The sequence below is a fragment of the Manis pentadactyla genome, chromosome 1 (genome assembly GCF_030020395.1).
Source record: "Manis pentadactyla isolate mManPen7 chromosome 1, mManPen7.hap1, whole genome shotgun sequence".
Classification (NCBI taxonomy): Eukaryota; Metazoa; Chordata; class Mammalia; order Pholidota; family Manidae; genus Manis; species Manis pentadactyla.
The window spans coordinates 223,728,197-223,753,527 of record NC_080019.1 but is presented as its reverse complement, the minus strand read 5'-3'; the positions used below and the strand labels follow the sequence as shown (position 1 = coordinate 223,753,527).

The 25,331-nt window shown below is 43.9% G+C and overlaps 1 long non-coding RNA gene across 1 annotated transcript; it reads right to left on the bottom strand.

The window, feature by feature from the left end:
• Nucleotides 1-475: 475 nt before the first annotated feature.
• On the bottom strand, nt 476-22,122 carry LOC118908593 (uncharacterized). Its single transcript, XR_008996748.1, has 4 exons — nt 21,962-22,122; nt 2,750-2,871; nt 1,549-1,654; nt 476-631 (listed from the first exon to the last, which is right to left on the bottom strand). It is a non-coding gene; the product is annotated as an uncharacterized LOC118908593 (long non-coding RNA).
• Between the last annotated feature and the right edge of the window lie 3,209 nt (nt 22,123-25,331).

The window sequence follows — 25,331 nt, the reverse complement described above, 5'->3', positions numbered from 1 at the left end:
AAAGAGAAAAGAAAGAAAGAAAATGAATAGGGTGGAAGTCAAAGGAAAGAAAAATTGCTGGATTTAAAAAAGCGATGAGGTAACAATGACAGGCCACTAGTTCACCCCCCTGCAAACAACTAAAACTGCATTAAACATGATTAATCCTTTTTTTTTTCAATTTTATTTTGGTATCATTAATCTACAATTACATGAAGGACATTATGTTTACTAGGCTCCTCCCTTCACCAAGTCCCCCCCACATCCCTGTTCACAGTCACTGTCCATCAACATAGTAAGATGCTGTAGAATCACTACTTGTCTTCTCTGTGTTGCACAGCCCTCCCCATGCCCCCCCAACACTATACATGCTAATCATAATGCCCCCTTTCTTTTTTTCCTGCCGTTATCCCTCCCTTCCCACCCATCCTCCCTAGTCCCTTTCCCTTTGGTAACTGTTAGTCCATCCTTGGGTTTTGTGCTTCTGCTGCTGTTTTGTTCCTTCAGTTTTCTTTTGTTCTTATACTCCACGTATGAGTGAAATCATTTGGTACTTGTCTTTCTCCGCCTGGCTTATTTCACTGAGCATAATACCCTCTAGCTCCATCCATGTTGTTGCGCATGATTAATCCTTTTTAACAGCATCAAAGAGCTGACAAAATAGAAAGGAAATAGCAAATAAGTATTCCAAAAGAGAGGTAAAAAGAGAATTTAAGAGTCACTTGAGCACTGAGGCCATTTAACCAGTCTGGAAGAAATAAGCTGTGTTTGTGATGGCCTTGTAGGAAGAGGGAAAGAAAAATTAGAGCACGGGGCCCATTCAGTGTTGTATGTCTGGCAAACCACCTCCCATATGCAGTAAGATTTCAAAGGGCGATGCCATCAGGGAGAGCATACACCAGCAGATGTACTCACCTACCTCTTTCTACCCAGCAGTTTTCAGGGAGAGGGACCTTGGCTCTGAGTCGAACAGGAGAAAACAAAAAGAGTTGTCCTCTAGAACACGTTACTGTGGAGAGGCTCACTCAAGGATGTATAGCGCCAATTTTGCAGTACCAAAGTGGTCCAAAAATATATAAACTAATAATTTTAATTTAAAATAGCTCTTCAGTCATTTGTAACTCCCCTGCCCCCACACCACCACTAGTTGTTTAAGGGCAGTGACAGCACAAAGATATCAAGTCCGTAAGGAAATAATACACCATGAGGGACAACCAGCAGGCCCCTAAGTATTTCAGATATTGCCATCATCAGACATGGGTTATTCAAAGAATTATTCTCCCATGTTTAACGAAATAAAAGACAAGTTTGAAAATAAACGAAGGGTACAGGAAATTATAAAAGTGCTATAGCAGATTTGAGAAAGAACCACACTGAACTTGCATCAATAAAAAACACAATAACCAAAGTTTAACACTTAATAATCGAATGGTCAGTGGCTCCCATAAAAAGAGAATAAGTGAATGGAAGGCGGAGTCAAAGACCCTGACCCAAAATGCAGCACACAGATACCCGGAAAGAAAGAGAGGCTTAGGAGTGCCTGAGCCAGAACTGGAGTTCAACCAATACCTGCTGGATGTCCTCAAAACTGAAGGCGCTCTCATTTTACTGATGGGATTGTCGTCTGGCTTCAGATATGAGCAGGTTTTTTTCAGATTGGGACTTAAAGAGGATCCTGAAAAAGGAGCACCATTTCAATGGCTGCAATTGGACAAATCGATTTGATCAACAGACATTTACTGAGACCTGGCACATTGCAAAACACAGCGCTAAGCATCAAAGTTAAATGTATACATTAATAAAAAATATATATGTGTGTGTGTGTATATATAAAATCACATATAAACTATATGTTTGTTCTTATAAGAGCAAGAGTTTCCTAAGGGTTTTGTAAGGGAAGGATGGACCTGAGTTGTAACCTGATTCTTCTACCTGCTTGCTGTGCAGGTTTAGACAAGTTATATAAAGTCTCTCTGAGCCTCATTCTCTTTATTTGTAAAATGGAGACAACAGAAGCAAAAGAGGTGGCATGCCGAAAGCGCTGGCTGTGTGCATGGCATACAGTAGATGCTCAGTAAATGTGACTATGCTTGTCACATTAAGTGATATAATTTTGGATGTACTGGTCTTGGAGACACTTATATATAATATTTAATTTCAAAGTCATTGTGGATCTACATCATCTCCAGAGCCAGTGAAGTGTCACAATCTACCTTTGATGGTTACCTAACAATTTGTGGAGAATGTTGTTAGGACCCTACCCAATATCTGTCCCCTCTTCTTCATAACAGGACTCAAAATGTATTGGTGGCAGTCATATGCTAAGCTAACGTTTTATTTCCAGACCCCCAGAAGCCAGAGGTGTCCATGTAATGGTGTCCATAAATCTGGCTGAGGAGGGACCAGCCATGCTCCCACATTAGTCCCCCGACAAGCCCCTTTGGCTTCTTGCCTGTCCGTCTTCTTCCACCTGGAATGCAGATACAACTCCGAGATGTGCAGCAGCCACCTTGTAATCATGAGAACAAAGCCACACAAAAAGGCAAAAAAGGAGTATAGATGGAGTGTCGGGCTTTAATCACGGGGCTGCCATGTCAATACAGCACTGCCGACCCCCAGATTACTTCTGTCTCTCGCTCATTTAATTATTAAGGATTTTTTTATTATCGTTACAAGCTGTGGTAGTCAGGGTTCTCCAGAGAAAAGAACCAGCAGGGTGTACGGAGGTGTGTATGCATGTACGTATGCACGTATGTATAAAGAGATTTACCATGAGGAATCGGCTCACATGATTATGGAAGCTGGGCAGTAACAAGGTCTGTAGTTGGCAAGCGGAAGACCCAGGAGAGCCGATGGTGTGAACTCCAGTCCAAAAGCTGGCAGGCTTGAGACCTAAGAAGAGACAACGTTTCAATTCAATCTGAAGAAGGAAAAGCCATACACCCCAGCTCAAGAGGCAGGCAGGAGGAACTCCCCCTTGATCATGGGGAGGTCAGCCTTTTTGTTCTTTTCAGGCCTTCAGCTGATTGGATGAGGGCCACCACACTAGGGTGATCCGCTTCAAGAAGTCTTATGAGATTCAGATATTAATCTCATCTCAAAACACACCCACAAACACACCCAGCACAATGTGTGACCAAATATCCGGGCACCGTGTGGTCCAGTCGAGACATGAAATTCACCACCACATAAGCAGTCAGATAAAGTTCCGATACACCTGTCTGGACACCTTCATAGACAGCTGCAAAGAAAATCCAAGGCTCCATTTAAAAATAAGGGGAAAAATAAATTAGTCAGAATGAGAATGTTTGATACTTTGATCTGTGTGAGGTTACTTGACTATACACATGTCCAAATTCATCAAGCTGTACACCATGTCTGTGCATCTTATTGTGTGTGTCTCAGTAAAAAAAAGAATAATTAAAAAAGAGAACTAGATTAACTAGTCTCTTCTTAGGTTTGAGATACAATTTTGTTTTAAAGAATAAAGTTTTTGATGAGGTGTCTCCACCTATTACTATCTTACATTTAGAAAGTGTAGGGTAGTGAAAGTAAAAGGTTTTTTATGAGGTGTGTCCACCCACTACAATCTTACATTTAGAAAGTCCACAGGGACGGTAGTGAAACATGAACACAAATATTAAGGGAGTTAAGAATAGTGAAGGAAATTGGCTACTGTGGCTTAAAATGTTAACTGGCCTTCAAAGAATAATTGTAGCAAAAGTCTTGGGAATAGGGGGAGAAAACACTGCCAGCCCCTCCCCAAGGAGTCCTTCATAATTGCTTCCAAAGGATCTTTGAAATCTCCGGTGCTCAACCTGGAAAAGGAGACGTAAGCCACAGGTTCAGCTCTGGCCCCAAGAGAGGGAACAGAACCGTGTACCTCATCAGCATTACAAAAGCTTTTATGATGTGAAATGCAACACCCTTTCTGATCATTTTCTCTGACACTTTTGAATTTATATATAATGAGCATTTAAGTACACTTAGCTATACATTAAAAGTGGTTTCATGAGCCCAGTGGGAAGGCCCTAATTTACATGGGACACTTGCTCACTCATTTATTTACTTGTTGGAAAAATCACTGAGTGGATCCTAAGTGGCAGGCTTTGGGGACATAAAGCCAGGCACTTGGTAAAGAGGTTTAAGGAGCCAGCTCAATTCTTCAAGGGTTAATAACATAATAGTAACACTGATGTATATGCAGATACCTCATGGCACAGGATAAAAGAATTAATACAGGACATTCTTGGACAGTGAAGCATTCATGTCACAGACAAATTAGCTTAATGTTGAAGTTAATGTTTGCAAATAAGAGTAATTGGAAATGTAATGAAATGAGTTTCTGTGTGAACTTCAATTCCAGTCTAGCTGGGCAACCCTAGGCAAGTAGCCAAGTGCTTGTCATCCTTGTAAGGAAAACAATCAAACGCTACAGATTCTTTGACAACTAAGTAACAGCTTATAAAACATGTAGCACAGTGCCTAGCACAGAGTACATGGAAAACACTATTAACACCTGCTTCTACAATTATGACAACTGCCTGAACAAAATTATTATCTTTAGAAAGTAAGGTTTGCATGCTCATGTATTTTTGAATTTCACAGCCTTACCTTTCTCTTTCCAAAGAGTCAGCATCCTTAAACCGTCCCTAGTAACTCAGTTCTGAAAATGTTTATTTAAGCAAATAATATGGTGACTGAAAGTACAGAAAGAAACTAAATGAAATGATTCTTTAAAAGCTTTGGCCAGTCATAGAATTAGCTATGTCTATTTTGAGTCATCAACCGCTTGTCTTCTGAAATCCCTGAGTCACTTCACCTTGTCTTCAAAATGAACAATTCCATATTGCTAAACATTATATTCTAGTCCTTCTCTTAATGCATTCCTATTTCTGTTTAACATACCAAGACTTTTCTTCATTTGTTCACTCATTCATTAAAAATTTGGTTTGTTCATCTACAGTGAGCCAGGCACTGTTCTGAACTCAGCATGTTAAGTCACGTCACCGAGACAGTCACAATTCCTGATTCCAGGAACCTAACTCAGGGCTGCTGCTCCAACTCTGGCCACAAATGTCTTTCATACCATGCACTTTCCCAGCCAATCATAAAATTCCATCCCTTAAAGACGGACCCTAACATAAGCAGCCACTAAACTCCCATCTATATTTACAGACTATACTTCATCAAGATTATTTTGATTTCCACTTCTATTCTCTGATCCAGTTACTCGAGTTAGTGACCCCTGGGATGGGCAGTAGTCATGATGTTTAATTTCTGTGGCTGGAAAACGGTGTCCAGGCTTGACTGATCAATAAGTCACCCTCTGCACAAATGAAGTCAGTGCAACGCGATGGGGGCATATGAAAAGGAGGCTTTCCAGAAAATTCTTTAGAATTCTCATCAACTCAGCAGGAAGGAGAGACTGAGTATCTGCTTGAAGCACATGTTTATCAAGGACATATGCACTAAGATGTGAGCTATCATTTTTTCAAGCAAGATTTTAAACTCCAAGTACTTTCATATTACAAAACATTAAAGGCACTGTACATTCCCTGCATGAATTATAGCCGTTCACTGCACAGGGAATCGGTGGGTAATTCTCTGTACATCAAAAGATGTTGCCACCAAATTTTCCATCTCTCCCTTGATATGAACACCAGCCTTAGCCGATGCCCCAATAAGACTACTATGTCTTTTTTGCATTCACAGACCAGGTATTCACAAACACCTTAGCAAATTTCTGGGAAGAGTTGAAAGCATGTTTTGTTTTAGATGTTCATCCTCTTGTTCGTGGAGAGATAAGATAAACTCCCTTCCACAAGTTCAGCTAGACTTTTACAGAAGTTCAACAAAAACTCCTGGAAAGCGGAGAGGTTATTGATTCCTTCTAAACCAGCAGCCCTGTGCTGGACAACTACTTAACAAATGGTGGCACAAGGTCTATATTGATGTCCTATCTGAATCACCTAATTTATACCCAGGGAATAACTCACCCACTGGGGCCTTACCTCTATGTTTAATCATCCACCAGCCCTTCATAGCCCTTCACAGCCATGATGATAAAGCCCATCACTGGTGTCCCATGGCTAGTCAGCAGGGAGGAGGACTTGCAGGCTTGGAAATGCTCTGCCTCTCAGACTGCCTGTCTCGTGCTTTTCTGTCTGTCCCCACAATACTCTGACTGACTGACTCTCTACATCTGTAGGTATATCTCTACCTCTCCCTCCACCCTCCTGACTCTATTTCTCCGTCACTACATACATCTTTCTCTGCTTCTCTGTTTGCAAGTCTCTCTCTCTCTTTGTATCTTTCTCTGTCTCTCTCTCATACACGAGCATACATTCACAGCCAATGGCATTACTGTTTACCTTTAACCCCAGCAGACTGTTAAATGTTTCCCAGACTATTATAGTGAAATACAAGTTTCCACGCAGAAAAATGGCATGCATTATTAGAAAACAAAATTCCAGCATAAGCACAAGACACACACAGTTTTTCATCACCCCTCACCTCCAGGATTTGACATGAGGACCCAAGCATGTAATGAAGCCTCCTTCTTGTCACTTAAAATCCAAAATATCCCTAGAGAGAGCCTTCCAACCACAGTTCCTCTGCCATTATGTATAGACTGAGTAAGTTATGTATTTTATATTTGAATTTACTTTTTCTTTCAGATATGTGTCATTTAAGGTTTCTTAATGTGGAAGCCACAGATGTCTCCAGTGGATGGTTTCAGGGGATTCATGAAGCCCCTCAAACTGTAATTTTCCACCTATAAGCATTTTTCAGGAGAAAAGTCCGTATCTTTCAACAAATTCCCAAAGGAGTCTTTCATCACATACAAAAAAAGGTTTAGTAACCAATATGGTTTTCATTTTCAAATGATTGTAACTCATTGTAAAGATTATAGTTTTGGTCAGTAGATATATTGACCGAAGGATGCTCATAGACACAGCCCCACTATCACTTGGAAGTTCACAGAACATTTTGGCAATTAAAACAGTGCAAATCACTGTTTTAGAGTAAAATTCTGCCTACAGGGAACTTTTTCATTTGGCGCTATTTTTCCATTGTTTCTACAGTATTTGAGAACTATTTGTGACATAGTCCAAATGGGTTCCATCTCCATAAATTTTTACCTTCCTCAGTATTTCCACAGGAATCCTTTCTTTTCTAACACAGCTCCTTAACCAGATACTCACAGGAGAGGAAAAGGCATGACGCATTTAGCAAGTAGCACATTCTGTTCTGTACGATTAGGCCCCCAGAGGGGTTATGTTAGAGGAAAGTTTGAAAACGTTATCTATTGTCTTGCTTCTCAATGCAGGATGAGTTTGTGTGTTTGGCTTCAACTTTCAAAATAATGAAACTATAGAAAACGGTCAAGGTTAATTCAATGTAGATACTTCACTTTAAATGCAATTGTCATTTCATTTCTAAAACACTTCTAAAAATAAATGATTGCTTGGGAAGTGAGTATCAGAATTGAGAATTGAAAATGAGTTTCTTAACCCATTGAAAACAAAAATGGGTGTCTTTAACAAGGATGCTGTCTTCAAGAAATAACACAAGGCCAACGATGGAAATGTCCTTAAGTTTTGCGATGTCAAAAGGGCAAATCTTTCCAACTGGCCTTCAAAGCTCCCTAGAATGTAGCACTGAACTTCAGATCCATCCTTATCTCCCATATTCTTCATGAGCCAGTTAATCTCTTCTCTTCCCTCTTGAACCCAATATTCTAATAACCTTCCATGTTTTTGTAGCTGTGGGAGACAGGCTAAAAGGTGGGCACCATGATCCCCAACATGCCTGGTATTTACATCTTCATGTCATCTTACCCTATGAGTGTACACTTCCAACCAACAGAATATGGCAAAGAGGAACGGATATTACTCTGTGGTTATGTTATGTTATATATGACTCCATATTGTTAGCAGATTTCATTCTGGAATCTCACTCTCTCTTCATTGTATACTTTAAAGAAGTAAAATGCCATGAACCCTGCGTCCCCAAGGAAATGAATTCTGCCAAGAACTTAATGGAACTTGGAAGTACACCCTGCCCCAGGGGGGCCTCTGATGAGAACCCTGCTCTGGTCAATACCCTGACCACAGCCTTGTGAGATCCAGGGCAAGAACTCAGCTAAGATGTGCCCAAACCTCTGACCCACACAAGCTGCTAAGTTTGTTACACAGCAGCAAAGAAAACGAATACAGTTAGTACTGGGCTCTCTTTCTAGAATCCCCCCTCCTCCTTTGGATTCTGTTCGTCAAGAATCGGACCTAAAATTTCTCATCCCTTTTCTCACCTAACAGCTGAAAATGTATCTCCCAGGGCCTCCCTAGAGGTTTGCCTTTCAGCTTCTGCGCCATACGCGTGTCCCGCATCGGTGACTCTGGGCCTTGTCTTGCCAGGATTTCCCTGTGTGTTCACATATGGATTGCTGTAACTTCAAATAGACATTTGTATAGTCTATTCTCTCCACCTGATAAATCCTTCCTGGCTTTTGTGGCCTGGCTCCCCTGGACCCATCAGTCCTTCTTTTCCTACCACTCAACTCTCTTGCTTTTCACAGCAAAGGCAATCAATCCCTGGTATCCCCTGAACTACAGCCGCGCCCCAGCTTCAGACTCATGGCCTGGTTTCTTCTTGGCTAGGAGCCCAGGCTGACGGCCCCAGCCAACCCAACCCTCCCTCTCTCAGGCTTGAGAGGCACTCGGGCTTGATTACGGCTCTTCCCATCAGCGGGCTCAGCTCTCTAATCAGCTCACTGGGGATCTCACCACTGGGACACTAGAACTGACAGCCTCTCATCAGGCTCCTGGCCACCTTTCTAAATGCTCAAGGCTCCGATGTAGGAAAAGATGAGCCTATTTTCCAGTCCACGTGTGCCTATTAGGATGGATGGGAGTATAGACTGGGAAAGACTTTTTGTAGGGCAACTTTGAGTATCTATCAAAATACAAGCATTTATGCCCTTTGACCAAGCAAATCAATTCTTATTAATATAGAAAAACATCCTCACCGATACACAAGACGACAGGTACAATGGAGCATGATCTTTAGAGTAAACATTTGGAAAAATGTTGAAGATGGATGACATACACTATGACAGGTCCGTACATCTGCACAACAGGTTGATATTTAGCAGTTAAAAGAATGCTGAGATATCCGCTCCCAGGAAAAGGGAATACACATACTTTTCCCTATTTCTCCTACTAACTACAACTAAAAACTCTGGATGTTACATTTAAAACACACATAAGGAGACTGAAAGGAATGAAGAAAGAAGATCAGCTGGGGCTCTGTGTTCAAAGGAACGGCACAGTGGTACATGCCTTGGGTTTTCTTTTTGCCTGATTTATCTCACAATGTGAGCTGAAGAAGTCAATACCCAACCTGCGCACAAATGCTGGTAACATCCCTAACGGCCAAAACACCGGAAACAGTCAAGACGTCCTTCACTGGGTCAAAAAGCGAAACTGTGGTACATCCACACTGTGCGCACGCACACCAGTGTTCCCTATCTTGTCACTTGCATACTTTTAGCAAATATGTACAGGATGCCTACCACGTGCCAGGCACTGTCCTGGGTGCTGAAGGACATCAGGGGAAAAACAAACCAATCAAGGAACGGGAATTACATCTGATGATAAACAGGTAAGAGGATAAAGAGAGGTGTTGAGGGAGGTAATGGTCGAAGTAGGCCTCTCTGAGCAGAGACGAAGGAAGTGAAGGCGCAAGCCAGGTAGGGACGCAGGGGAGACAGCTGCAAGCAGAGGGCACAGCATACACAAAGGCCCTGAGGTGGCACTATGCCTGGTGAGCTCAAGGAACAGACAGGAGGCCTCAGGGAATGAGGGAGGCGAACATGAGGGAGAGAAGGTCAGAGCGGTGGGCCAAGCCTTGCAGACCACATCACAGTAAGAACTTTGGTGCTTTACTTTAACTGTCAGGAAGCCATTGGAGGGTTTTTAAAGATTTCTCTCCAAGACCAGGTCCTGTAGTAAGAAACGAAAGTATTTTTTAAATCTCTTTCTGACCCTCCTGCCTTTGACAGTTTTTCTTTCATCTGTTTTAAAGGAAGGACAGTTTACAAATCATCAGCACAGGACACACCCATGTGACAGGGCCTGGTCATGAACCTAGTTTTCCAGTGTGAAGCCTCTGCCCCTTGTTTCTTCTTGGCCTTTTGGGATGGCAACAGCAAATGGCCAGTTAAAGAGCAAGAAATTTTTTTCCTTCTTTCTTTTTCTAAGCAAGCCTTCTGATTTTTGTCTGAACAAACACCTTCCTGGTTTGACGAAGAACACACAAACACTAGCCAGAATGAAGCCCCAAACCCTGCCAGAGGAAACCAGAGTGAGCCATCCGGAGCACCTGTGTAAGTAAACACGCCCACACCGCGCAGCCCACCCAGGGAGGCCTCCCGGTTTAAAGAGGTTTCACGTCATACGTATCCTTCTAAAACTGTATTTGTTTGTCCATCCTCTCCTTTGGATCGAAGTAAGCAGATCACAGCTTGGATGCTCTACGGCATCAGGATAAAGGCGGTCTCTCAGGCTCAGCTCTCCCAGCCTGGTCTGAACAGTTCTTGGCAGTGGGGGCCGACCTGTGCGCTGCTAGGTATTTACTAGCATCTGTGACCTCTACTCACTAGATGCCAGTAGCACCCTCTGTGACAGACATGGCCAAATATCCCTTGGAGGGCAAAACTGCTCTAGTTGAGAACAGTTTCTATAAAGGCTCAGGTATATACTCTTGGGGAAGTTCCTCTTTGGCCTTAAATTGTTTACCTAGATGGTGGGGATACTATCCTACATGCCTTAGTATAGGAAGCTGGGCAATATGATTCTCTGAGATCTCTGTCTGAGATCCATGCTTATGTGACTTGCTGACCCTCAGTGACACCAATACACTAGATTGAGGAGCACCCCTGTGAAACTCTGAGCTACTTAAAGCCCAGAGTGGAATCTTACACAGCTCTGTATACCAACGTGTGTAGCCTAGTGTGTGAGCGACTGAAATACAGTGGGTTTTCAATAAGTTTTGGCTTAATTACGAGTACTTACTATCCATATTGTCCTTCTCATGACTGGTATTATTAGGTCTCTTAGACCCAGCACACAGTAGGTACTTAATGCTTAACAGTGTTATGTAACGTGATGAGGTCACTTTAAAATCAGGCCCTTTGTTAATTCAAAAGTGTTGAAGTCAACCAACTTTATTGATCATTTCTATCAATCCAAGTACTATACAACTATAAATGGAACATGGCCCCTGCCCTCCAAAGATTCATGCTACAGTGGCAGAAGTCAGCCCCATATCACGTGAGATTCCACTCTCCAATGAAAGGCGTTACAGGCATTCAGTTCTTCAGTCACATTCGCCATATTCAAGTGCTCAACACCACAATGGCTGGCAGCTACCGTTTTGGACAGCATGGATATAGAACATTCGCATCATTGCAGAAAATCCTATTGGCCAGCACTGGTCTGGAGCATCTACTCCAACTACTCAAAACTAATTACTGTGATTAATCTGCTGATTTGAGTGACCGACTAAATCAGCTTGTTAAAACTACACACAAGAGCAAACTGAATATCCATGAAGGCCAGAAGAATTCTCCCAGGACATTGTGTGCCTGAGTTTTCTGACTTACACTTTATCCTGATAAGCTCTTCCTCCTCTATTTTGGCTTTTCACTGCTGTCTGTGAGTTTGCCGGGCGGGCGGAGGTCCTGCAGATAAGTGAGTTGCTACCACACAAAACTGCCTCCTTAAATCAGAATTCTATTTTGCTAGTCTTTGAAGATAAAGGACACATGACACAACTATCAGAGATAAAGACAGGGCTGGGATAAGATTCTCTTTGTGGTTGGGAGGATTGGAGAAGGATAAGTAGATAGAAAGAGAGGCAGTGGATCAGTTATGAAGGTGGGCGGACAGAATGTTACAATGCCAATGTTATTTTACATTCATATTGTGGGATATACAAGTCCCAGAACTTGGTGTACACTTATTACTTACAGCTTGGGGATTCTTGCAGCCCAGGAAGAAAAGGCACGTGAATTTCAATGTCCACCATCAGTTTATATTTCAGTAGGTCCTGCAACCCAGTACTGCTTCATCATTGACAGTTCCCATAATGCTCTATAAATAACCCAGCAGGCCACCTGCAGAGGTCAGGATGGGCAAACCTGCCTAGAAAGGAAATATTTTCCCCTGCCTGCCTTCAGCTCCCTCTTTTCCTGGGGACAAATGGACCTGTCACTGCTGAGGGAAGTCCACACTTCAACTTGTAATGTCACCTTCAGAAACAACCTCAGGCTCTCCTTTTCTTGTTTCATTATAATCTGCTTTCAGGTCCATCTAAGGAACTGTACCCATCCCTGATAGACAACAAGCTTTGAGATCCCCAGAGGCTAAGATCAAAGGCTGAGTTCAAATGAACCACCACTCCAACGTGACCTAATTCTAACCCTGCTAAATAACTAAAGGGGGGAAAAAAATGAGCTTCTAAAAAATACTCAAGATATCTTTTAATTTGCAATTAGAAGTTGCTTATTTTGAAAACATACCAACTTTTATTCCCCCCTTTTTTTGTAGTCTGAGGGATGTGTTTTTTTTCACAGTCAATATGTTGCTATTGTTTTCTGAAGGTCAAATGTTTACCATGGTGACTTTTTACCATCTAATGTCTGTGTCATGAATAACATGATTGTGCCCCAATTTTGTTCCATGACTAATTGGTTCTTCCTTTATCTATGCTTCAATTTCGTATTTCAGAAAGCTGGCCAATGATTCTGTGAGGATTTGCATAAGTCTGTTCCCCATGGTGCCACATAGAGAATCTGACTGTGAATCAGTGTGCCATTCTTGAATGGGTATATGAATGAATGACTGAAATGAGAGTAACTAGGTGAAGTTATAGGTGCCTGTTGAATAGCCAGTCTTGACCTGTGTGTCTTGACTTCAAGATTACTTCCAGATGCTGCAGCCAGAAACACACTTACCAATGAGATTCAGTAGTGTGCAGGATAACCCAGCTTGCTGCAGCTCAGGAGTCGCCGGGAGAAGATGAAGGAGAGATGGGAACACGGGGGTGCAAACAACTTTCAAAGATAACAAGGACCAGACAGATGCCATGTTCCTGACTGAGTTAGAAATAAAAAAAATGTGGACTTCTGGACTTTACCCACTTCTGTCAGGCAAAGAGCATTTGTAATTAGTAGAATGTACCAGAACAAAGACACCCTGGGAGTGCTTCCTTTTAAACCACATTTTTGTACCTTGATAACCTTGACTGAAATGGCCCTCAGTCACTTCTCTGTGGTTTCTAGGGGGCACAGAGAGATGCAATTGGAGCTCTAACTCAGCAGGTCTCTATGCAAATGCCAATGCCGAAGGGACTAAGTATTAGACTCTGGAAAGATTGACAAGTGGCGAGGGAACAAATAGTGCGTGCCTCTAAAGTCAGACTGTTTCTTTGCTCTGTCACTTACTAGGTCATACTTGGCCAGGAGAGCTGGCCAAGTTACTCAACACCCCTGAGCTTTACTTTTTTTATAGGCAAAAGGGGGATTAGTGACTGTACCTATCTGTACAGATTAGCCACGCTGACACAGGTAAACCACTGAGAAGAGTGCCAGGCATGCAGGAAGTCATCAAAACATGATTGAAATTGATGATGATGGAGCTGGGAAAAGTATACTCTGGTGATAGGTTCTCATTCTAGGATGCAGCTGGTGATACGGACAGATCTGGATGGTGCTCATAATCTTTATTATGGATCAAGACATTCCACTGAATCTCCACATGTATGATGATTCTGGAGCACAGATGTTGTACGCCGCCGTCACCACGGTGGGAGGCAGCAGGATACAGTGCTGATGAGTCGGGCTGGTGTGAGTGTAAACCCCAGCAACAGCGCTGATTATCAGTGCAGCGTGGACAACTTAGCCCAGCTCAGCTTCTTCTCCCACAAAAGAGATAAAAGTGGTGCCTGTTTTCCAAGTACTGCCGAGAAGATGAAATAAAATACCACCGATAAGTGTTTCAGTCTTCGGTGCAGAGGAAGTGCTCATTAGAAGGTAGCTCTCATGATGTGCCCTTTTGGTTAAGGCGCTGGTGGGGAACATCGATCTGTTCTTTGAGTTCATCACAGGAATTTGATTCGAAGAACCACCGCCCCTCTGAGCTGGGAGTGGCCTGTAGGATCATTTGCCCCATGCTCCTTTCTTTACAGATGAGAAAATCTGAGGCCCAGGGATGGGAAGTCACTTGCCCGAGCTTTCCCATCTGGGTATTCCCTGGGCTGCGGCTGTCTTGGCAACACGGAACTGACCGCCTGTGTGAACACAGACTCTGCAGCCTCAGATGGTGTTGTCCTCACCACGCTGTGCTGCAGCAGCGGCTATCAGTGTCCCCTCCCCATCATCTCTCCGCTCTCACTGGCCAGCTCACAGCTTCCACGTTTGGTGGAACATGTCTGAGATATGTTCTCTGCAGTGCCCCAGGGATAGCCCCGGGCCTGAGCCCCAGTGGCCCCCGAGGCAGCCTGCTCACTCACATACCTTACGTTGGCTTCCTTTCCCTGCCTCACTTCCTCATTACCTTCCCGGCACCCCTTGGAACCACTTTGCTAATGAACTGCTTGCACTCACTGGCTTACCTCGTGATTACCTTGTAGAAGAACACAATCTAAGACCCTATAAGTAGGAGGAGTGTTTGAAGAGAGGAAAAATGGAGGGATAAAATAACAGGGGAAAAAAGTACTAAACAAAACACTTTGCTTGAGCGGGATGGAGACATAATCTGACCATCACCAAGAGTTGAATCAGAAAGTGCAAACAGGTCACTGGGAGCCACACAGACTGGATGACCTCAAGTTCAAGTTCCCTGGCACGTTTCTGGGTCAAGCCTTCAGTCAATGTAACATCACTATACCTCTTGTATGGATTGTCCCACAGTGTAAACAGCACCTCTCTCCGTCTACATCTGCCAACCTGTAACATATCCTCTGTTTTCCACTAGAAAATCACCCTCCTTCTCGCTGTGTTTCTTCAAATGTAAATTCAATGTAAATTCCAAACGTGAAGGGAAGAGACCCTGGGAACAGAACTAAGGGCCATGGAAAACCGAAGAAATAAAAGCTATCATGACAAAGTTTAAAGCTTCTTGCAAAAATGATGCATGGTTCTCTGCTTCTAATTTAAGTTTCACTGGAGCCTGTGAAGATTTTGAAGAAACAATGTCATTCCTCCTTAGCTGTCTTTGTAATCACGACAAGTCATACTGACACAGGAAATTCAACAGGAAGATGAACAGCATGATCTGTTTCAAAATAGGACCTGCGTGGAGTCAGAATTCCTCTACTTCGCATTGAGACAGGGAGGATTATTGCAATCCTACAGCAGCACCTGCTCCAGACACCGCCCTGTGTCCCCTGCAGATCAAAGCCATCCTGGCTAAGAAGCATGGCCGTAACCTGATCAGCTGACAGGAGCAGGTCACACCAGCAGGGCCACTGGGAGGTTTGGGGTGGACCGGGCAGCCACCCTAGATGGTGTCTACTAGAAAGACTTCTCCCTTGAACTTCAAGCTTTTACCCCAGATTCCTTCTGGACATCCCCATCTAGACATCATAAAACCAAAACAAACGCAGCCCTTCCTCTTGAGCCTGCTGCTCCTCTTGTTTTCTGCTATCTTGACAAATACTAAGACCCTCTACCCATTCTCCCCAAGCCGGAGCATGAGGGTCACCTCAGCATCTTCAGGTCCCCACCTGACTTCTATGTCAACAAACTCTCCCAAGTATTGCAAAAGCCTCCTCTACTTGCAACCTGATTTCCACGGTCTTGGATCAGGACCACACCGTTGCTGGACACAGACAATAGCCCGCTCCCTGAGCTCTCTAGCATCGCTCCCCTTTGACTGCCAGTCAACAGGATCATCTCTCCAAAATAGTGTCTCATCCTGGTACTTCCCTGCTCAAAAAACTGTGCTTTTATTTCTTTAAGTGGACAATGCAACTTTCTGGATTGGTATAGAATTCCATTCTTTGTCTTCCCTTAGAGTCTTTTTCTCCATTTTCTTTCCCTTCCCTCTAATCCTATTCCTCATGTTTGGCCATGATTGATTGATTGATAGATAAATAGGCAGATAACTGGATAGATAGATAGATAGATAGATAGATAGATAGATAGATAGATAGATAGATAGATAGATAGAGGGATAGAAATGCATGCCATGATTTTATTGCCTTTATACACACTATTGTTCTTCCTTGTAACACATTTCACTTTTCTTCCAAACACACTTCTCATCCTCCAGTGTATCTGGGACACTGTCCCTGACATGTTCAGAAAGAGTTGTGTGTTCCCTTCTCTAGGTTCTTGCAAGGCTTTGTGACCCATCTCCTGTGACACTTCATTTGTAGAGTTGGACTGGACTGCTTATCTGTCTTCCCCACAAATTCATAGCTTCTTCAGACAGTGGTGACACCTTCCCAGCACCTAATAGAGTACTGGGCACCTAGCAGACATACAGGAAGTTTGGCTGAATGGGTTTGTCCACTGCAACTGGCTGTTACTGAAAGGGCAGCATAAAATTGGTAAGTGTATAGGCTCTGGCATCAAAAAGATCCAATGTCCAATCTATCTTTCCCACACACCTGCAGTGTGACAAGGGACCATTTACCCTGCCTGCCTACATCAGCTTCCTCCTCTGTCACATAGGGATAGATACCCCCAGATCTACATAGCGTTGTTAGTAAGCTCATTAAATAAGGTCACTTCTGTTCAGCACTTACCCCAGTGCCTTTGCAAGCCCCAAATAAATACTAGCTGCTTTTATTCTCACTATCACCATCCCTATTATCCATTCCGGTTCTGCCAAAAAGCATTCAGGTCCTCTGTTGAAAAGCCATTATGAACTACAAGTTGGAAGAGATCCAGAAAAAACCACCCAGATTTGAAGGGATGTGGCCTGGTGACATTATCCAATGCAAGCTGTGGAGGCAGTGCTTTAATGAGACTGAATGTCAGCGTAACGTCAGACCGTTCCGGGGCTCCGGGCAGGAGAGCATCCCTCACACCAGAGTGGGCAAGCCCGTGGGGGTTAAAGCCTCTACCTATCCAGCCTTGCCTCAACCCAACCCGAATTACTTCTAGGCGTCGGTTTCCTGACCTATAGCAAGGGGCACAGAATTATCATATACACCTCCCAGGACTGGGGGGAATTATAAATGAGACATTTTATTGACATGTCACTTTACAAAGCTTTAAGACAATACAAAGTCAGGAGCTGTTGTTTTTGAAAATCAGTTAAAATTGCTCTTCACCGGGTGTCCAGCAGTGCGGGCTGGGCTGGGGCAGCCTACCCATATGCAGGCCACAGTGCTCAGAGAATCAGGCCAGAAACTCAGTTTATCACTCAGATAATTTAGCACACACAAGGCCCCAAGGCTGATGGGATCCACATTCGTGTACATGCTAAAAGACACCTTAGATCCCGTTAAGAGTGGCATTTTGGAGCCCATGGAGGGGAAGTTAGGAACAAAGATCACAAGGTAGGTAGTGGAAGAGACCTGATAGAGTCCAACTGTGGGCTGTCTCTAAACAGAGGCACCGGTGTTTTCACAGAAAACAAATATTCATAGTTGAGATTTTAAGTAAAAATACAAATAGCTCCAAATATATGTCAGTCACCATCACCCTATTAGGCATATACATTTTTTCTTAATCCTTCCCCAATCCTTTTCTTAATCCTTCCCCAAATTCTAAAATGGTAGGTATTATAAATCCCATTTCATGGATGAAAGTAAAGCCCAGAGAGGTTTAGTGATTTAGCTTGGATCACACAGCAGAATAAAATTGAACCAGTGCCTTCTTCTAAAGCTTGAAATCTCTCCACTCTGTGATATCCTGCCTCACGTTCAGTACATACTACCTCCTTGAAACATTAATGGCCTTAGTCATTTTCTCCTGGGCTTGGCTAATTTCAATTTTGCAGCTAACGACAACAGCTGCCAGACTGCGATTCAAAGGGCTTCGGGGTTTCTCTCGAGTTGAAGACATCAGAGGGATTATGGAGGGAGAACAAATACAGCTTGTCTCCTAAGAAAGAGGTAATTCAGAAGGAGTGAGGCTGGAATCAGGGCAGTCTGCAGGCTATTTTCCCAGAGAGAGCCAGGGGAGGTCAAGGTGGACAGGAAATCCCAGATGAGAAACTGAAGCGCTCAGCTGCACACCACGAAGGATGCCAATAAATTAATTCATTAAGGAACAGGCTTCAGCGCCATGAAAAGCACACAGCTTTTGATAGGGGCAGAAAGGCAAGCCCAGGGCCAGAAGTCTGGGAACCTCCTTCCAAGAAGGAAGGACATCCTCCACTTTGCAATCTTGATGGGATCCAGCTGGGGGCCCCCTTTGACAACAGGCTCTCCCTGGTCAAGGGCCACTGCCATGATTATGATGGCTATTGATTCGGCATCAGAAATGAGTAGTCCGTGTGTGTGTGCGTGTACGTGTGTGTGTGCATGTGCATGTGCGTGTGTGTGTGTGTGTGTGTGTGTGTGTGTGGACTGGGAAAGCAGAGGTGGGACTGAGGAAAATCTAGAAAACTGCAAGAGTCCAAAATAAACACATCCAGGGTTAGAATATAGACATATCAAGTCTTTGAAAAATAAAATTTGAAGTTATTTTAAGGTATGGAAAAGTTAAGAAGGAAAAGTAATTTTTTTTTTAACTCGTTGCTTTTGCAGAAACAAAGGACACTATTTTGTGTTCATAAAAGTGAGCCAGGAATTCATGCTGTCTTTACATTAGGATAATCGTTTCAAGTCTTCCTCTGTTATTTGCAAGTTGTAGCCAAAGGAGACTGGTCATTTTATCTGGGAGAGAAAAACTACAGACAACGAAATGGAGGTTAAGCAAGCAATTAATCCAGTATTGACGATGGTGTTTGCTGACAGACTGACAGCTCGTGTGTGATCTTGCTCCTGGCTACCTAGCATTTCCATCTACCTGGTATTAGTCATTTTTGAATAAGGAAGAGAAATCAGAAAGGTACAAGAAATAAGCATTATGAAGGAGTCAGAAGCTCTGGCTTGCAATGGATCTAGAATTTCTACATGCGAGGGACTTGTAATAAGGCAAGAGGGGACTATGGGAAATTGGAAGGGGAAAGCAGAGAAAACTGTCTTCCGGATGCATTTGCACAACCAGCACGAGGCTGCTTCATGGATTCTGTGCAGTGCGGCTTAAAAGAGCTGATAGGCCCATGGGTGGCTTTGCTTCTTAGCAGCCAAGTGTGACATTGGGCAACTTATTTAACCCCTCCAAACCTCAGCGATCTAGCAACATTCTGTGGGCGCCTTCTGTGCACTGCGCATTGCCCTGGACACCGAGAAACCAGTGGTGAGGGAGACGAGGCTGCTGCCCTCAGGGAGCCCATATTGTATGTACCAAACACGAGGCAGGATATCAGGGAATGGAGAGAGTTCAAGCTTTAGAAGAAGACACTGGTTCAAATTTTGTTCTACTGTGTACAGGCTGTGTGATCCAAGCTAAATCACCTCAGGGAGCAGGGATGAGAGACAAAACAATCACACACTTGAACTCTGGGTAGTGATAAAGAATGGATAAGAGGATAAGGAGTGACGTGGAATAGGAGAGAAGAGCTGTTTTCTCTGAGGAGAAAACCACTGAGCTAAGAACTGAGCAAGGCAGGCTTTCTCATCCTCGGCACCACTGACGCTTGGGGCCACATAAACCTTTGCAATGGGGACTGACTGTTCTGTGTATGTAAGAAGCTGAACAGCGTCCCTGGCTTCTGTCCACTAGATGCCAGTTACATCCTCCTCGGTTATGACAGTGAAATATGGCTCCAGGCAATTGCCAAATGTCCTGTGTGGGGCAAAACTGCCCCTCGTTGAGAACGGCTGCAGAAGGGTAAGGCACGGAGCGATGAGCTTGCTCTAAGGCAGAGTCTTCCAAGCAGAAGGAAGCGCACGCGCAAAGCGCCTGAGAAGTGGGAGCGAGCCAGCGGTCTGGGAGGATGGGAGGAAGTGTGCAGGGCTGGGCAGCTGAAGACAGGGAAGAAGAAAGTGGCCCAAGGTGAAGCCAACAAGTACTGAGGGACTAGATCACGCAGGGCCTTAGACACGGAGCTCAGAGGTTTCGAGTTTGGTAGCAAGAGAAGCCAGTGGGAGCTTTGAGGAGGGTGAGGATTTGACCTGATTTCCGTCTTGGAAGCTCACTCTGGCTGCTGTGGGAACGGACCTTGGAGGGTAGAATGGGAGCCCTTCGAGGCTCAGGCAGCTAAGGAGAGACCCTGGGGCTGGAGACTGTGGTGGTGGCAATAGGGATATGGAGGAGCTCTCCGATGTGGGGTCTGTGTTGATGGGAGAACTGCCAGTATTTGCTGATGTGGTGGATGGCAGAAATAACGGGAAATCAAGAAACCAAAGTGCCCACTTTGGGGCGTCAACAACTGGGTGGGGCTACTGCCACTCCACTGGGCTGGGAAGACGGGGCAGGAGCAGGTCTGGGCAGAGGAAACAGTGCCCACTTGGACATGATGACTCTGACATGCTTCGCTAGTATTCTGGGAGGGGGTTTGCACAATGCTTGGTACATAGCAAGGGTTCCGTCAATGGGGCAAAAAGAAGAGTAGGGCATGCAGAGATATCCCGACAAGCACAGCACAGAAGTTACAAAGATGTATGTTACTTTAAATTATGCATTTCCCTCAGATATTTCAGTTAAGACACACTTGGGAAGAAAATTTTATCTACGTCATTTACCCATACCTTTTAGGTCTCAATATGTTCCTGCTAAAATGGGATAGTTGATAGGAGGAATTATTAATAAGAGTCTCTGAGATCTATCACCTATCACCTAAGATCTATCTAACCCTGAGAAGCTGGGTTAAACTTCACGACTCCCCTTCTACTTATTTAATAAACAGTATATCAGCAGCAGAGTTAATCGGAGATAATACTTTACAGTATTTTTCTCTACAGTTTCTTACATTCCAAAATAGGTTGCAATCCAGAGAGACAGACTACAGACTCCGTGAGGTGTTGACTACAGAGAAAAGTGATTTTCAAAGACTTTAAGGATGATGTTTATACTTTGAGCCAAAGTTGGGCTCCCTGCTGTTGAGAAGAGAAGTTGTTTTGGTCATTAATTAAACCGACCCCTACTGTTTTTCTGTGTGGAGCCTGCTGCATGCATATGTCATATGAAAAATCCCTCCATTCCAGGTGGGTGGCTGCCATTTAGAGCATGTACCTCTGCAACTTGAGGTTTTTGCTTCTTATTTGAAATTGTTTTCCTCTGCCCCTGCAGGCTTAATCCATATTGGCACATCTCTTCCAGTTATTAGCACATTGCATCTTACTTTTAGAGTCTCTGGAGCAAGAGTTAGCAAACTTTTTGTATAAAAGGCCAGACACTATATATTTTAGACTTTGCAGGCCATACAGTCTCTGTTGAAATTACACAACTCTGCCATTGTGGCACAAAGCTAAATTTTATTTACAAAAACTGGCCACGGGTGGGATTTTGCCCATGAGCTGCAGTTTGCCAAGCTCTGCTCTGTAGGATTAATCTCTTTCAGATGATACCACATCATCTGTAAAGTGATTTCCATGTATACAACATAGCCCATATTAGAACAGTCATTTAGACTATAGCATCCTAAGCTGTTGAAAATGTATAGTAACACATATAGACAGAATTATTATATCTTTTCTCTTCAAGTTTTATGTTAGGGACTTAAGCATTCATAATTCCAATAGAAGAAATATCTGGTGACATATCAGCTGTATCTATCTATTAATGCAACGAACCTATGCAACACATCACCCCAAAACTTAACAGCTTAAAACAATAACCATTTGTCATTTCTCCAAAGTCTACCGATCAGCTGGATGGTTCTGCTAACGTGATCTGGTTTGCTGAGCTTACCTGGGCTTACCACATGTCTGCCGTCAGCTGGCGGGTCGGCTGGGGCTGGCTGGTCCTCGATGACCTCCAGTAGAATGACGTGGTTCTGCTCCACGTGGTCTTTCACCTCTGGAACACTGGCCGGGGCTGGTTCTCACGGCATGGCTGGAGTCCAGAGCAACCAAGCAATTATGTAAGAGAGCAAGTGAGGGGTGCGAGGCCTCTGGAGACTTAGGCTCTGAACCATCATGCGTCATTCCCAGGACATTCTTCTGACTAAAGCAAGTCACACAGCTGGCCCAGAATCATCCTGGAAAGGAGCTGGAAAGTTTCAGGAGGCTTGACTATGACTATGGGAGACCAGTGCAGCCCGCTGACCACTGTGGCCCCTCCAATACCTACTCGTTATAGGCACACTTTCTCAGGGTTGGAACACCCCATGGTGTTACTTAAGCAGGGAAAGAATGGGATAAGAATCAATTGCTTGAATCAGATTCTTTGAAAATCTGAATTCCAATCATGTCAAATATTTAGGACACCTCAAAGATGGCACTGCTTGCTTCCTCTACTTAACCATGCTTAAAAGAAGTGATTTATAATTTTAAGTATGATTGCCAGTGCATTTTTCCCCAAATTAGGACCTAACAGAGACAAAGAAGTCTTAAGAAGTAAAGACTGTGACACAAAATACTTCAGTTGGATGGGAAATAAAAGGAAAAAAAGTCCAAAAAACCCCAAAACACCTACCAGGAAAGACAGACACAAAGCCCCATGCTCCCCGCCTTCATTCAGACAGTCCTCCTGTGGGCAGAGGATGCTCTTATTTGGCCAACTGAGTAATTTGGAGAAAAATCTTCCACCAGGAAAGCACATCAAAGATGTTTCACTTCTTTTGTATTGGCAAGCACCATGGAAACTGTATTCATTCGAACTCTCTGGTTCCAAGTAACAGAAACCAACGTGAGCTGGCAAAGGCTTTAAAAAAACAAACAAGTAAACCCAGCATTATAAGGATACAGGTTGTCTCTTAGAACCTACAGAGATGTGGCTGAGTTTCAGGAAGACTCTGGGAAACAGCCAGGAACCAAGATGGTCCTCTCTTTCTTTCAGCCCTGCCCTCCTCTCTCTCTCTTCAGACTAGCTTCTCCTGTTACTTAGCTTGTGTGATAGAAAATACCCGGCAGACAATGGCTGTAACGTTGTTGCTATGCTTTATTTTCTTAGCTTAGATGAAACCAGACTGACTAGTCCTACATCCATATTCCTGAGAGAGGGCATTTTATTGGTGCAGCTACTCTGGTCCAACCATTTATGACCAGGATGAGCAACTGCAAACCTGGTTTCCAGAGCTGCTTATTTTGTGGGTGAAGGGGGTTACTTAAGAGACTGCGGGGACTTATATAGGTATACCCCAAAAGTGCTTAGGATAGAAATTCTCTCCAGCTTTAAATGAGTTTCAATAATATAGAGGAAAATAGGTTGGTCTGATGATATCATAAAAAGGCATTCATTGAAACTATTGATTCTGTGTAGTCTTTCACTTCTTTACAAATTCTTTCTCTTACTCATCAGGCACAAATGGTTATTAATACACTGAGAAAAGACTACTAAAAGTTTACTATTATCTTACTTTGGGTTCCCAGTTGCAGACCGTGAGTCAAGGATTCAAGGACAAATAGCTTATTTGGAAGGTGATCCTGGCAACTGCCGAAACAGGAGTGAGAAAACTAGACAGAGACCAGAAGGAACCAATAAATGGTGAATGACCAATCCAGTTACCACTGTGGGCAACTGACACTTAATCCTGCTGGGAACTCGGAGAAACAGGGTAGATCATACCCCCAAGGCTTGTCAAACATCGGTTGACAGCTGCTGGGGTTGGGGTGTTTAATTCTCTGGCACTGCCAGCCTGCTGCTGACATGGTAAGAACTGGCTGCACTGGCCAGAGAAAACTCACATCTTCTGGCCACTACCAGTCCAGCAGGTGTGCACTAGAACAGTTGGCTGCCCTCACCAGAGGGGGAGTGCGTGCGATGAAGTAAGGAGGGGCCCCCGGGCAGACCAGGGATAGGATCTGACTGCCTTCTAAAACGGCTCACACTAGAAGACGGGCAAGTGTAGAAGCAGTGAGTCCGATGAGAAAGGTATTGCATTAGTCCAGGCTCAAGATGCTGGTCTCTTGAAAGAGCATAGTGGTGAGGATGGGGAGAAGTGATTGACAGCTACTGAGTTATAAGGAAGACTGCAGGAATGACTAATAGACTAGAAAGGGACAAAGAGGACTCTAGGGTGAGTTTGCTTCGTTTGTTTTTATTTTGTCAGGAAGGGGAAGACATTCTTGGCTAAGCAACCTGCCAGGCACAGACAAGTGCCGGGACACGATGTCTTTCAGACCGGGTGCCTGGGCGCTCTGGCAGCCACGTAGCTGCTGGAAGGTTAGGTCAGCCTCTGGTTCTGTGGAGCACACACACTGCCTTGTCGTCAGCAATGAGTGGACATCAGAAGTTTTTACAGGGAAGAGCAACATGATCCCATCTGTGTTTTATAAGGGTCTTTTGGAAATCACAGGAATCAGATTAGGACAGGAAAGCGTGCAGAGGCAAAGCGGTCCAGTTACAAAGATAACATACTCCTGAAAGAACGAGACGATGAGGGCAGGCAAGGCAGAAGCACTAGCGAAGAAGGGAAGAAATACTGGAGGAGCATTTCAGGTTTACAGAGGAAGTGTGCAAAGAGCTGGTGATGAGATGTGGGGCTGGGAGAAAGCACTGGGTCCAGGAAGGCTCTGAGGCTTTACCCCTGGGTCAATAGGGACGGTGGGGAAGCTCTTCAGTGAGCCAAGGGATGCGGGCAGAGAGACAATTCAAAGGGAGATCACTTTCTCTGTAGGGTTGCCAGATAAAGTGCAGGAGACCAAATTACATTTGACTTCCAGGTAAACAACAAATAATTTTTTAAGGATAACTATGTCCCATGCAGTACCTAGATACTATCAATACTAGAAAATTACTCACTCTAGCTGAAACACAAATGTAACGGAGCCTTCTGTATTTTTACTTGCAAAATTTGGCAATCTTGCTCTTTGGATGAGCTGAGTTTGAGGTGTCCATGGGAGCAGGGAGATATACGGCTAGTACTGAGGGGAGGGGGCATGTCCAGAAGTACACACCTGAGAATCACATATGCAGGATGATTCATGCCTCTTGATTCTCATACTTGGCATCATTCTGGAATCACATACAGAGCTTAAAAAAAAAAATCACACTGATGAGTAGAGATTCTGATTTAATTAGTCCGTGATGCAATCTGGGCATTGAGATGTTTTAAAGCAAAGTTTAGGTACTACTGATAATGGAAATATTCACCAAAATAGAAAGCTCACAGATCGGT